At 36.8% G+C, this 13395-nt stretch overlaps 1 protein-coding gene across 23 annotated transcripts in view; it reads right to left on the reverse strand.

The window, feature by feature from the left end:
* The window catches only part of RHOBTB1 (Rho related BTB domain containing 1), a 118897-nt gene that overhangs the window by 70616 nt on the left and 34886 nt on the right, over positions 1 to 13395 (reverse strand). The gene's annotated exons all lie outside the window — the stretch shown is intronic.

Consider the following 13395-nt stretch of genomic DNA (forward strand, 5'->3'; position numbering starts at 1 on the left):
GTATGGGGTTACTAATTGGAAAACATGTGTCACACCTTTAGAAAGAAGAAAAACACAACAAACTAATGCACAATGTTTATCTTTGATTTTTAAAAGTAAAATATGATTTTTAAAGAGAAGTATAATTCTTTCATAAAAATATGAAAACATATATCATATCTCTAGAAAGAAGGAAAACACAGCAGTCTAATGCACAATGTATATCTTTGATTCTTTTAAAAAGGAAAAATATGATAAAGAAATCTGCATGCGAATGGGACATTTGTTTCAGGAATAAGCTCTATTCCTGATATTAAAAATGTGTTAATTTTACCTAATTAAAAATAAGTGACAAGATTTATGTATCATAGCATATTTAAGGCTATCTTGCCTGACCAACTGTTTCTTACAAAAAATACCAAACTGTGTTTCTCTTTGTGAAAAAGGTGAAAAAAAAAAAAAAACTCCTCAAAAATAAAAAAACCAAACACATTAGGTAGTGGAAACGGTAGGAAAATAGAATTGTATTTTGGTTACCCCACTAACTATATAATTTTATAAACCATGTAATTCTGTGCTAGTCCCTTAATCCATTGCATCTCAACGTTCCATATATAAAATGAGGCTAAGAATCATAACTTTCTAAAATGTTGTTAAGAGGACTAAATGAAAAAATGTTTGTGAAAAATGTAAACTATGAAGCTGTACACATGCTGGTAAATGTGAAAATGGAGTCATTATGAGGCCGTTTAAAAATACAGTGCCCCATGGGGTACCCCTTGATTTGCAAGTATCAAAGATCAATCATAGAGGAACTATATCATTCCCGTAACTCATCTCCCAAGTGCTGACTCTAAGTATTATACATAATAGCCTCCACCAAATTCTGTCTATAAGATAGAAAGTTTAATATTTGAGGTTTGACTTTTTTGCTCTGCCAGTGACTTGCAATTGCTGCATTTTCTCCCATCTGTAGAAGTGAGCTAAACTACATGCAGAAACTAGAAAAATAAATGGAGTAAACACACACACACACAGCCCATTTCAGAAGAATAATTCCACCTATGTGCATATCACATTTTTCTGCTTACCCAACATCTCTAATCTACGTGTCACCTAATCTTCATGACAAGCTTGGGAATTATCATCTCAAGTATGGGAGAAGGAAAATGAAGTTTCCTAGAGAGTGACTTGCTATCTGTGAGTAGAGGGAGAGCAAGAATTCTTTCTAACCCAGACTTCTAACCCTGATTGTCAGACCATATGAAAGTAACTATTCTGAGGTAATTTAGTGCACGGTACACTAACTTATGTATAGATACCCACTTTAAAAGGAATATGATTATTTTAGAAACACCAGTGACTGGAAGTCAACTCACCAGTCAGCTTCTAGGAAAAAGCTGGTATTTTTTTTTCTTAGTTGGTATCAGCTGCCTTTTCATAATGGTTCCTTATCTGAAACACCGAGGGGCTGACTTTTTGCCCTGGAGACGAGAACATCTGTCCTCATGCGCACAACCAAGTCTCTCCTGAGTTCTGTAAATATTTAGTCCAATGATCTTTAATTTACCACATGGTAAACCTTTATGGACAAATAGTTAGCTGCATCACATGTGAGTGAAATAAGCAGTAAAACAGGTTAAGATCAATATTGAAGGAGCGCAAGCCCTGAGTTTATAAACATACCCTGAGGACTCCTGGGGTCAGACACAAAATCTCACTTCTATCCTTGTGTCAGTCTTAAAAAAAAACAAAAAAAACAAAACTGAGTTGGTGCAGATAGGCATAGAAGTGTCATTGTGTTTCCATCCCCACAGAACGTGAACAGCAGTGTGGGCAAGAAAGTCCACAGTGGAGGGTTTTTAGTGATGATAAATGATAAAACTTGTACAAGACACCTTAGTTCTTACTTCTAACTACTTATATATACAGGCCATCTAAGTTACAAAATAGCTGCAATTTTAAGGGAAAACTCTTCTTCACAGTTTCATTTGTTCTACTGTAATCACTGCCAACATTCATGAAAAGGCGCTTTGACATCATGAAAATGTTTTGCAAAGATTAAAGTGTAATAATAAACAAGGAGGGTACTAGCATGCACAAATAATAGTAATGAAAATGTTTTGCAAAGATTAAAGTGTAATAATAAACAAGGAGGGTACTAGCATGCACAAATAACAATAATAAACACCAAGATCGCCACCAGATCTTTTAATCCATAATTGTATTAGTGAGTAGTGAGTAAGCACCCACTATGTGTGGGGCATGGTGCTAAATGCTTTCACTCTCACATTAACTCCCTACAATGACTTTATGAGGGAGACATCACTATCAGCTCCATTTTATAGAAAAGGAAACTGAGGACCCAGAAAGGTCAGGTCTTTTGGCAGAGGTCAAACTCTTATTTAAGTATTACTCATTTTAAAATAGAAACTCCTGATAGAGAAAGATTCTACTTTCATATAATTAGCACATCACACTTAGGACTCCTTATTCATTCAAAGTAATGCTGATTACAATGTAAGACATTGCATTGTGTAATTGGAACACTGATAGATTACAGCTTCTCTAAACTTTGACATCAAACTCAGGTAAACTACCTCAATACTTTGTATTTTAGAAACCCCTCGTAGGTTAAAGGTTGAGTAGAACTGAAGAAAGCTCATCTTTATGAGATGACAACTTTGGAATTCACGCGGTCCTTGGCCAACACCTGGGGGTCAGGTGTCTATGAGAGATATGACCTCACCACCACAATGTCACAGAAAGCACATAATTTATGGAAAAATACACAGTGCAATCTCTAGTTCATTTCTTGATATTTCTTGAAAGTAAATTATTGCTCTACTTCCTAATGGAACGTGCCATAATGGTTTCACCCTGGGCCAGCAATGTCATGTTGGTGAGATAAGAAGGGAAGTTTATATAGAAGAAAATTCAGCCCATTTTAACAGACGATGTGATTATGAAGGATGATTTAAATATATGGGTAATACAGATAAGGCAGAGACTTAGGCTCCTAGTAAGCATATCATTCTCAATTACCAAGTGATATTGATGTTTGAATATCCACATCTATCTAGTGTGGATATCTATCTCTATCCACATCTATCCATAAGAATTCATTAGTTTGAAAGTAATACTTCTTTCTTCCTAATTCCTAAATCTAGAATCCCTGTTGAAGACCCTATGTCCCTCACTTGTTTCTCTAAGTTACATGACGCCTGAAGGGACAGTGGTATTTGTGTGGGGTCCAATCCAAACATCTCCTTTTACTAGTAAAGGTGATATATCATCTACTGTGAATATAGGTAGTTCTGCTTTCTATAATACAAAAGTATTGCTCTTATGAGCACTACTGCTTGTACCATTAGATTATTGCTGGGCTTGAAGCTTTTTCCCAACAACGCACTTGAGGTGGCTTATGGATGAAAACAGGCATATGTATCCTGCACAATAGTTTATAAATAGAAACACTAGGCACACAAAAGACACTCTGGTATTCTTTTTAAATTTGCACCCTTGCATACTATACAGTAATGGGAGACTGAGACCCTGGGAGATATTGAAGTGTCTTCTGAATGATAAAGGAAACATTAACTTCTATCTAGTATAGTTGAAGCTTTAAATTTATTCTAATGTATTCCATTATATTATGATTTTATTAAACTTCATTACTAAAATGTAGCTAACTTAATTAGGTAAACTTAGTTAACTATAAATCAGAACATTTGATTAACCAGTTTATCATTTTTTTTTTTTAGCACTGCCAAATATAGTGAAGAACAGTAAAGATGGCCTTGTTGTGAGTCCAGTCCATTGGTTTTGGAGTCAAGTAACAAGAATTCCAGACTATAGTTAATCAACTCTTTGTGGGAGGATTTCCTTGGGCAAGGCAAGTAACCTCTGTCAGGGCTCAGTTTCCTCATCTGTAAAATCAAAAGTCTCAAACTGGGTGAAAGTTTATTTTAGTCTTGAGTTCTATAGTGATGCCACTATTCATGTTGAAATTATTATGAAAAGACCATAGTTATATTTCAAGAAACAAATTTGGCAAGCATTGCATGACTTCCTTGCATGTATTTATTATTAAATTGAGTTTTTTAAATTGCTAATAGCCCTCATTTGGCTCAGAGTTAGGGTTGCCAGATAAAATACAGGACACACATTCCAGTGTGTTGTGCAATATTTGGGACTTACTTATATTAAAAAATATTCATTGTCTAAAATTCAAATGTAACTGGGTGTCTTGTTTTTATTTTAATTAATTAATTAGCTAAATCTGGCAATGTAATGGGTTGGAAAGGGTGAGGAACAGGGAGAAAAATTAGATGGGAGGAAAGTAGACAAAAGCATTTTTGTAATTATAGAATAGTGAATTTAATAGTAAATAGGAGATAAATTAATCAAGCAGCATTTCCCAAAGTATATATATTCCTATTGGACCAGCCCTGAGTGAAACTCTGTTAATAAAGGGGACTAGTCATTTATTTAGTTATAAATGATCAAGTAAGTTTGGGAAATACTTTGTATTTTATCCTCTTCTTTAAATTATGGTTCTTATTGCAAGACTTCTCAAGATGTTTATGTGTGACAGTAAATAATGTATTGATAGGAGGGAAGAAGTCTGTGTTGAGCTGTCCATACTTATTTGATAAGGGAACCCTTCTTTTGATACTAGAATATCAACAATCCACAGTGTTCCACTGAATACAGTTTGTGAACATCACAGTAAATAATAGAAAACAGTGGGTAGGGTCGTTCATTCCAAAGAACTTAACTTGGAATCTTCCTTCTGATTAGGCAGACATGTGGGTCACTGTGGTCAATTATTCAAGGAGTAGCTGTCCTGGGTTACCCCAAACCACAGATAATTGCCAGCTACCATTACATAGCACAAATAAATTCATTGAAACTGCCAGTCCAGCGTATGCCAGCAGTGCTGATTATAAAACATTGTAATTATTTAGGGAAGCATAGAAGCAGTGACCCACTATTAGAAAGCATTCTTAGTCTAAATTTGTGGTCGATAACTTGTGGTCAGGGATAGATACTCAGAAGGGTCTAGTTTTTGATTTCAAAGGAGATAGGAACCCATATCTGCACCAAGTTTGTCTGTTGTTTGAAAAAGAATGTTGCTATTTTAAACATTTAAGTGCATGCTATCATGATTGATGCAGTATTTTTCATTTAAACATGTTTTTAAATTCATAACAGTTTTTAGCCATTAGTTTTCTCAATGGACACACTGAACGACTCTCATGTGGGATTCTACAAAAGTTTTATAGTTGGAACTCATTTGTTTATAGGCTGGCAGTTCTCCTTTGAGTGACTTCAGTTGTTCCCAAACAATTTGGTGCTGTGGTGTAACCGCTGCATGTCTTAGGAGTCAGCTCAAATTCTGTCCTCCTTGCATCTTCAGAGCCAACTGGAATCAAATGCTAATTGATATTGAGAATGCTAAAATGGAGGTCCAAGTGAGTAAGCAGGTAGAAAGGAAAAAAAAAAACACCACAAAGTTTTTGGATTGTCACAAATTTAGTAGTCTAGTTCTGAGTAACGGAAAGAGTATTCTTAATTTGTCCAATGGTAATAACACAACAGTATTTATTGAACGTTTACTCCACGGCTACATACTGTTCAGTAAACATGCTTTGTCTTATGTAACCCTCACAGCAATCCTAGGAGGTACTATTCTTCACTTATACAGGTGGGAAAGCTGCAGTATAGAGAGGTTCAGTCACTTGTATAATCATGTCCCTAGGAAGAGGAGTTGGAAGATTGACACTCTAAGTCTAAATTCAATCCCAAATTTAAAACCGTAGTACAGTATTGCTGCAAAGTAGGACTTACTGTGAGCAGACACCACTTGTGAGTGTATTTTCTGTGCTTTGCCAGACCAGACACAGATTTCACTGTTAATCGGATTAAAAAGTCGGTAATTGGATGCTCAGAACATGTGGTTAAAAGACTCAGTACAGGGAACAAAAAGGCTAATGCCAAATTAAAGGAAGTGGAAAAGTCAAGAACCTCTGAGGAAGAAATTATAAGGAACTTGACTTGATTCCATTTTTATATGCATAAAGCTGAAGTCTGAAAACATTTAGTTTCAAGCACAGTGTATTACATATTATAAAGAATGCTAATGCAATCCTAAATTTTCTGAAAAATGTTAAACTCTCATTTCTTTTAAAAACCAACATTTCTGAACTGGCCATCTTGCAAAGGAAACTCAATAGCTCTTAGTTTTAAAAGCATTTGGGGCTTTGATATTACACAGGTCAGAGGAGCTACATTATTTTTATTTGATGAGTAAGCATAACTAGATCTTTAAGGCAAAACTTGGAATTAAATATTGTCTAGATATGGATTTCTAAAATACTTTTTTTTTTCAGAAAAATCTCACAAAATATCAACCAGTGACCATATCTTCAACAGAGAAGGGTGGGAGTGCCTACTGAAATGGCAGCACACAGAAGGGACCACTCCTGCCTCTGAGTGGGGGAGGGCATCAGAATCTTCCAAGAAATGTCCTAGAAGAAGCATCATTTATGTTAAGTCTTGAAGGATGAAAGGAATTCTTGCCAGAGCAAGAGAGTCATTAAGCAGGAGAGTCATTCTGTGCAGAAGGAAGAGCATTCGGAAAGTTCTGACAATATGAAAGAATACAATAGTTTTAAGTAATTAATTAAAAGTAGTTGGCCATGGTGCAAGGTGAAGTAACAAAAGATTGCTCAGCTATCCAAGCAAACAGAAGCCTTGGCTATCACTCTAAGAATTTTGCTTAAGGACACAGAAGCCATATAAATGATTTTTTAATTGTACTTAAATGAGGTATAATTTACATACAGTAGACGGTCTACAACTTATGTTCAATTACTTTCTCAGAAAAGATTTATTTATCTGAGAGAGAGTTGGGGGAGGGGTGAGGAGAGAAGGAGAGAGAATCTCAAGCAGACTTCTCACTGAGCATGGGGCCCAACTCGGGGCTCGATCTTATAACCCTGAGATCATGACCTGAGTAGAAATCAAGTCATTGCCTAGCTGACTGAGCCCCACAGGCACCCCTACTTTTATTATATGTAAATACCCTTGTGACCACTACCTGAATCAAGATGAGGCCAGCACTAATCCTCATGACAAAACCTGATAGGACATCCTGAGCACAGACCCACATATCCTGAACCAAATATTAGCAAATAAAAAATATTAGCAAATCTAGCAATTTAACAAAGGACAATAATACATCAAGACCGAGTGGACAGGAATGCAAGGTTAGTTTCACATTCAAAAACCAATAAAGTAAATGACCATAATAGTAGAATTGAAAACCATAAGATCATCTCAATAAATACAAAGTAACTGATAAAATTCAATACCTATTCATGATGAAACTTTTTATCTGAGTATTTAAAGTAAGGGAAAAGCATGGCCAGATCAGTGTTGTTAGAAGACTTTTTATGAAGCAATCACAGTTCTTGGCCTCAGAATAGGGAGAATGACATTTTCTAGGAGAAGTTTCTAGAGATATGGGAGAAGCAAAATCTGCAGACATTCAACTTCACCATTTGAGGAACTGTGCCAAATGCTGACTGCCAAGTGAGCAATAGATTTACTCCAGACCTCTTTCAGAGCTATGTAGACCAGCATAGGACTCAGACAGAGTCCATTGAAAATGTGATTGCTCTACACATCACAGGCAGCAGTGCTAATGGATAATGCTTACATGTCTCTGAGCTTGGTTGCTGCATGCTGAAACAGAAATGAGACAGAATAAAAAGCTGAAGAGCTCAGGTCTATAGTGATGGCTCACAGCAATAAAGACTCAGTGCAAACCTGAGTCCTGGTTTTGTCCTCCACTCTTTAGCTATGTGCCCTGTAGAAAGACAGGTTCCTCCTCTAGGTCTGTTTCTGTGTCTGTGAAATACATGGATTAATCTACGTAGGGCCACAGAATACATTAGATCTAGGTGTCAGTCCTGACTCTAGCCTTTACCATCTCTGTGACTAGTGCCTCAGTTTCTACATCTGTATCATGAAAAGAAACCTCAAAGTGTTTCTCTGGAGATTAAATATGCTCATGTAAGTGGAGCTCTTAACACATTCACTGAACATATTGAGCTCTCAATAAAAGTAGGTGTTATTAATGTTTTTAAGAATTAGCTATTAGGCTTTAAAATGCCATAATGATAAACAGGAGACTGGAAATACTAATTTGTTCTGACATGGAGATTGGTAGGTGTTGTGGAAAGCTTTGAAATTCTGTGTAGCCTGCCTGTCATGACAGGTGGTACGGTAAGAAGCTTGATAATTTTAGCAGGAAGGAAAACAGAAGGGTAGATATTCTTTCATGATTTAATCTTGGTAATGTACCAATGATTTCATTACCATGTGCAAAAAACTATGATGGCATTTCTTATACTCTGATAAGTACTAAGTGAAAAATCTAATTAAATGATGCATCCATAGCATTTCCATAGAATGTAATTAATGTGACAACCAGAGCCCCCTATTGATTATGGTGGTGAATTTAATCAAATAGTATGTTTACCTAAGTAATCTAACAAAGTTTGACATCCATGGACAGACATGTGGTTTTTGCCCAGTTGTAAGTAAGCTGCTCACAAGAACTAGTTCTCTAAGGGGAACTAGAAACTTAATGATCTGCATTTGCAACTTTACATACTATATCAAATAAATGACTGCTTTTTCTGAGAGTCATTTTCATAGTGTCCATCTGAGAGTTTGAACTGCTTGGTTGGACCATCTATTCAAACTGAAAATATTCACAAGAGAGATTTAAATAATATTACTTTTGGATCATGCCCCTATCATACATTGGATTCTTTCTTATTTATAGGCAGTCGTAGCCCAAGTCATGAAAAACTTGTGATGACTACAGTTGGATGGCATTTTCTGTGGTCTTTTGGGCAGTACTGGAGGCTTGGCGATTTCCACAGGCCCGTACCTTGGGTGCTGTTGGCTCCTACTCCCTTGCTTGTCACTTGCACTAACCATGAACTTGCCATTTCAGGAAGACACCCTGTCACCATCGTGTCCCGGCTCTGAGAGCAGGATTGTGGAGTCTTTTTCAGGCTTCTTTCTGTAGCCCTTCCTCATTTTTTTATTGACTTGGGATCGGGTTTATGGGTAAGGGAGTCATAACTCTGTTCTGTACTCAGAGAGTCGAGTGTGCTTTACTCAGGCCCTCTTTTTCTTATAACCCTTCAGTCAACCCAAGAATGGGGAGACGCAGCTGCCTTTCTTAGAAAGCCCTGGGGCTTCCTAGTAATCCAGGAAGCCCCAGGGCCTTCTACTCCTAGACTTTCATACAGTTCACTGTTGCCACGTGATGGATGCCAGAAGAACCTGTTACTATGTGGTATACACAAGCAAGGTACAACTGGAATCATGAAATTTCAACAGTGAGCCTTTGGGATCCGTGGGTGGCTCAGTGGTTTAGCACCTGCCTTTGGCCCAGGGCATGATCCTGAACTCCCAGGATCAGTCCCACATCGGGCTCCCTGCATGGAGCCTGCTTCTACCTCTTCCTGTGTCTCTGCCTCTCTCTCTCTCTGTGTCTCTCATGAATAAATAAATAAAATCTTTAAAAAAAAAAACCTAGAGGACTTCAGTTATCCTCTGTCAATGCTCAAGGGGCACTGTGCCATGCCATGCAAATTACACTCAAAACAGCACACACCAACATCATTTGGGGCATGTAGGAAAATTTATATTCAATGAAAATATGAAACCGTGAGGCAAAAAAAGTCAGCATGGAACTGCCTGTTAGAGTTTTAAAGTAGAACAATTAGGGAGTGAAAAGCCCAGATTAGAATAGTAGTAGCACTGGAAAGAAAAGTGCTTTTCTGGCAGCAGTGTGACTTTGGAGCTGGGCACACCTGGATCAGAACCCTGACTCCACCGCTCACTAGCTGTGTGATTCTAGATGTGTTGTTTGGCCTTGCTGGGGCTCTGCTTCCTCCTCCCTAAAAAGGAGACCCATGCGTTGCCTGCACAGAGTACTAGCACTGCTGTGTGTGTGTGTTACATCAACATACAGGCTACCTTGTGAGAAAATGAATGCAACCATTAAATGTAGTGATCATTTATAATGTTTTTAAAAGAACTGGCCATTTTTCTGCACCCGAGATCCAACGGTAGGACTACTGTGAATAGAAACTTTTAAAATAGCCATGTGGTAGAAAAAGTCTGCTGATTATATGCAGTTAGTAGTCTAATTCTTGTTGAAGCCAACATGAAAATCATTCAGTTATCTCTGGCATCCAATATAACTCTTCCCAATAGAAAAAGGAGACAATTTCCTACAACAGATAACATATCAAAATATACACAATGGTTATACATTCCTTTTAAACACAAGCACACAGAAAGAGCGGAGGAGAGAGAAATGATTAATGTTTACCAGTAGCCATTTTATAGACTCCTCTCAAACTGCAAATGCAAAATAAAGTTAGAAGTCTAAATTGGCTCTTATACCTACTCTTTCTACAAACAATTTTTTTTCCTTTTATGGGAAATTTCCACACCCTTGGGAAGAAGCAAATTACATAGTGCTCTTTCTCCTCCTCGTAAAATGTCTACTGTAAATGTCTAGATCTTTTTCAAACAGTTAAAATTTTCTGTTTTCTTCTAAAGAAGTTTTCCACTTGACAAGTATTTAGAAGCTTATCTGTCCTTTGATAAGGTCTTAAGATGATTTACTATAGCTCTGGAAATAACAGTTTGCTTAGTCAGTTCTGGGCAAATAGGAATAGTTTTAAATATGTTATGGTTTCTGGTCCAATTCTAACAGTTTTACTCCCTTCCTGGGTTGGTCATGGCTTCATCATCCTACCTGACAGTACTATGATCCCGCTACTTTACCTCTTCAAAACAATGTCACTTAAATATCCACCAGTTTCAGCGTACTTAAACAAATTGTCCTTCCTAATCTAGAGTCAGAACATCATAAATGATTATCACACATTGTTAGGACTAAAAGTCCATTTTCTGACATCTCAATAAAGTCTTGGTTGTAATGCAGACCACAGATACAGATATGATGGCAGGATTCTCCCAGGAAATATTGCAAATATGTGTAATTTCCAGCCAAAGTGATCTGCATGAACAAGCAATCACGTAAACCACACCATTTGTCTCCCTAAAGTTACGGCAGGAATGTTCTCAGGGCCACTCACTGCTGTATAGGTAGACAATTTGCATTACCCTCTGTTCCATACAGAAAACCCAAATGGCTCAGCAAATATTGACTGAATTATAATTCTGACATCATTAATCTTTTTCTTCACATACCTGAGGTGCATGTTGCTTCCAATTTCACAAGATGAAAGTGAATAAATAAGTTTAATCAGCAAATAATCTGAATACAATAAAAGAGATCCCAGAAGATAGATTCACAGGTATTATAAGAGGCTTTTAGGGAACCTTGCAAAAAAAGTCTCTTTTGAAAGTTGCACCCTTTGCATAAAAATGTCTCTGAGCAGAATAAAATATTTAAACAGCAACATTAACTAAAAAAGAAAACTCAGCATCAGAAAAGTGCACACTCAGGCTCTCCCTCCCTCCTTGTTTAGGAAGCTTCCTGTGGTTCGTCATCACCTTTTAAACAAAAAGTTATGTGTTCTGTTGGAACAGGACAAGGATTTCTTCAGACCTGTGGGCCTCCAAAAGAAATCCAGAACATTTGTAAAAGGAGCAAAGATTTTTATGTTACACCACGGCCAGGGTTCGTAGCTAGTTGGGTACATTCCTGTGTCATCCTTCCCTGTATCACGTAATTTAGTATCCCTTTCTTAATTATAAGTTCCCTGCAGTAGTTTCTCTGTTCCACACATTATTAAATGCAGCATCTGATACATGGTTCTTACACAGTTGGTAACTCCTGAGTGCATAAATGAATGAATGAATGAATAGGCATTCAGCAATACTGTGGTTTATTTCAAACCAACTAAAGGAAAAAAAATTTTGACTTCTTATCTTTGACACATCTTATAATTTTATCCCAACTGTCTCAAGCCATCGTCCACTCCAAAATGCATGAAAGATGCATGAAAGGACAGTTAGGATGAGTATGTGTGTTAAGGGACATGCACATTCTTTTCTTTCAGTTTGTGCAAAAATATTACTTCATGCAACATTCTTTCCTAATATGTAATGATTTTGCTAGTTAGGTACTCAGAAATAAACACTCAGAAATACCACTGCCAACTGGCTGACAGAAAACAGGTCTGTGAGAAATGGTAAAGGTAGTGGAGTTCAGGCTGGCGCCAGAGGGGATACGGGACTGATGGAAAAATCCTTTCCTGTTTGGGCCACCGCTGCCCTCTAGGGGTCACATGGAACATGAGCAAAGTCTCCACAGCTGCCGGAGATTTGAGAGGACCTTGGAAAATCATCTCATCCATCCACTTTTTATTAAGGAAGACATAATTAAAAACTAATTAAAGTCACGTCAAGGATAGCTTTATAATCCTAAAAAGATGTTTGCGCTGCATGCTTTTCTAGAATTACCTGAGTTAGAGTTACTTTCAGCAGATAAGAAATTCTTTTGTCTCTCCTAATTCTCCTGCAGCATTTTAAACATGTTATTTCTTGTCCTATTAAGAAACAGCTGCTTACTATGACTAACATGTTAGTCACTGTTTATACTTGCAGCTTTTGGGTTTCAATGCCACAGAAACCAGAAACCCCAGCTCCTTCAGCCCTTTTTTATAAAGTTAGTTTGCTTGGAGGAGAATGTGCAAACATTTCCAAAGTTGTGAAATGGTTACTTATTTCTGGACAAAGAAGCTTCACTAATTCGAAGTGAAGAGCAAAGACCAACTTGTGATTTTTTTCATGGCAGGTCCAACTTAAAATTCTCTCAGGTCATTCAAGCTTCTTTATTTAAAACTTGAAACATTGGGGATAATATCTATTATAATCCTACTTTATAGGCAGAAATTAATCTGTTCTTTCATTTCTCAAACTTAAAGGAGAATTTACATGATTAAAGCTAAAATGAAATTTCTGGAAGTAAGTATTCTGCTTTAAGAGAGAATTTCATCATTTTAGGGCAATATTCTGGAAGAATTACTTGTAAAACATCTATTTGTTATGTAGTTGACATTTGTTGAGTGCTCCATTACTCATAAGATACTGCAGTAGGGATTATAGGTGTACAAAGAAGCGTACCATTTAGTTGAGAGTGTAGTTAGAACTACACTTAATGTTATTCAACAAGTACTGTGAAATGCCTACATAAAGTATATTTTGTACTAGACATCAGGTATCTTGAGAATAGGGAATTTTGCTCATCTTTGGATTATAGTACCTTGGATGATTTAATTTCTTTTTTTTATGATTTAATTTCTTAAGTCTAATAGTAGTCCTTTAAGTCTGTGTTATTATTCT

This window comes from Vulpes vulpes, chromosome 4 (genome assembly GCF_048418805.1).
Source record: "Vulpes vulpes isolate BD-2025 chromosome 4, VulVul3, whole genome shotgun sequence".
NCBI classification, from domain to species: Eukaryota; Metazoa; Chordata; class Mammalia; order Carnivora; family Canidae; genus Vulpes; species Vulpes vulpes.